Raw genomic sequence first — 2,135 nt, 5'->3', positions numbered from 1 at the left:
AGGAGGACACCAACAGGGATGTAACACATCTTCATATTGTGAAGCTATGAACTAACAGGGTTAGGACTTAGTATACCATTTATTGTGAATGTGAGGACGAAATCCATCTAGATGGTCTACAGTCTGAATTTCAGACACAATTCGCCGCCGCGCTCTCGCGATTAACAATGTGCTGATCGTAGTCTCGCGCAGGTGCACGTGAATGCGTCACGTCATGCTACGTCACGTCATGCTACGTCACGTCATGCTACGTCACGTCATGCTACGTGAAGTGCCGCAACGGACTGAGATCTTACGGTTGAGATCATTAGTGACAGGCATTGAACATGAACATGGGATGAGCGATAGACGATAGAATGTATTAGGTTAGAGGTTGCCAGGAGTAATCCTTTAGCGGGACGACAGAAGGTTTCTCATGTTATTTTTACTCTACTGGCCTCGCGTGGAAAAACTGCGACACCACATTTAGTCAATCCGGTGTGTTTACTGAGGCTTAAGATGCGGAAATGAAGACCACTCTGGCAGAAGCCAAAATGCACACTATAGCGCCAGATCGTGCTCCGCGGACTTGAAGCCACGATTTTCTGGAAAGAGGATCAAAATGTCGATTATTGGGTAATCGAAAACACATGCTCTCACGCACGTGGCCTACGTGTACCGAATTTCTCGTGACGTGAGCGCAGAAAGGACTTCTGACAATGTCTCTTTATGTTCTCTATGTATGTTTTTTACATCCATAGATGGCATGGTTTTCTGATATTATCATCAGCTATTCCTCTCCCAAATGAATTTTCTTTCGCTGAGTCGTCTGGGAAGGATTACCACATCGTCAGGTTGCTGTGATTTGGGCGTGAATGTGGCGCACAAAGTTGTGCGCTAGATGGCCTGCACACGTGAATTGATCGATTTCCCCGTAGGCTACGGACCGTAGCTAAAACCAGGCCAACCGCTCAGAAAGTATGCTTTCCTTCACGTCACATCGGCTACAAGTGTCGAGTTGCACAAGAGCGATAGCGGAAGCTTAAACACGACTCTGAGCGCGGACCCGGTTCTCGGAGTTGTGCGCGAGTAAACAGTGCGTGAGGCTGTTGAGGCATACGAAGTTCCTAATAGGAACGCGTCACTCAACGCAGATCCTATTCTCGGTTCTAGTGTCTAGTTGGCTGGGGTACCGCCGAGAGATTGTTGTACGAGTCGATGATTAGGGCTCCCGATTCTCCCTGTCTATTCGTAGGCAAGGCCGGTCTGCGAATTGACAGCCATGAAAGCCCCTCCGACTCGAGAGTGTGGGATTGGAGAACCGAGGCGCCATTCGGCGAAGGCTGGATCTCTAAGTGTGCGCGAGATTGCCAATCAAGCAACGTTCAACGTTGCCACTAGTCTCAGACTGGTAGTCTTACTGTCTGATCTGTAGATCGGCAATCGGGGAATCCATGACCTGCGAATGCGCCGAAGGTTATATGTGGCAGGGACCGCATGGTGCGGACTAAGTTTTACTTGTTGCACACCGATACGGGCCCGGCACATATCCCCCTGCTCCAATCCCACACTCCGGATTCATATATATTGTATTGTGTTGGGGAATCAATGTAGGAGGTAACTATCTACTTCTCATGCCCTAAATGATTGAGACTGAGTCATAGGATCATTCCCTCGTGGGGTCATATCCTCATCATCATGAGACCGTTCGGATCAGCACTCCTCCCGGTTGCGGTACCGACAGTACCAACTTGAGGTGTAGCCTACACCGTGTAGGTGGTTCGCTGATTCGACAGCAATGCTCAACAGTTGAAAGTTCGTGACCACCTCGTGCATGAATCCCTAGCCAAGATTAACGGCGAGGATTACATGCATCAGCTGACTTCTCCAAGCGGTCTAGCTCCTAACGAGGAACAGGGAGTCTAGCGGTGTCCTTCAGGACTACACTGTAGCATCCTGATTCTCATCCATGATTCTCAACATCCGAGTTCATTGGGATGCATCTCGGCTGATAGGAACTTGAAATAAGTAGATATTATCAAGTTACAATACAGCTAGCAGATCTCTCAATAACACATGAAGTTCCGCGCTTGGCAGTCAACTCAACGAGCATCCCATACCCTTAAGTTTGGCCACTCGTGGCTCAACCTGAGCCG

This window comes from Perkinsus marinus (genome assembly GCF_000006405.1).
Source record: "Perkinsus marinus ATCC 50983 genomic scaffold scf_1104296950486, whole genome shotgun sequence".
NCBI classification, from domain to species: domain Eukaryota; phylum Perkinsozoa; order Perkinsida; family Perkinsidae; genus Perkinsus; species Perkinsus marinus.
Note: the sequence above shows the minus strand (reverse complement) of the source record.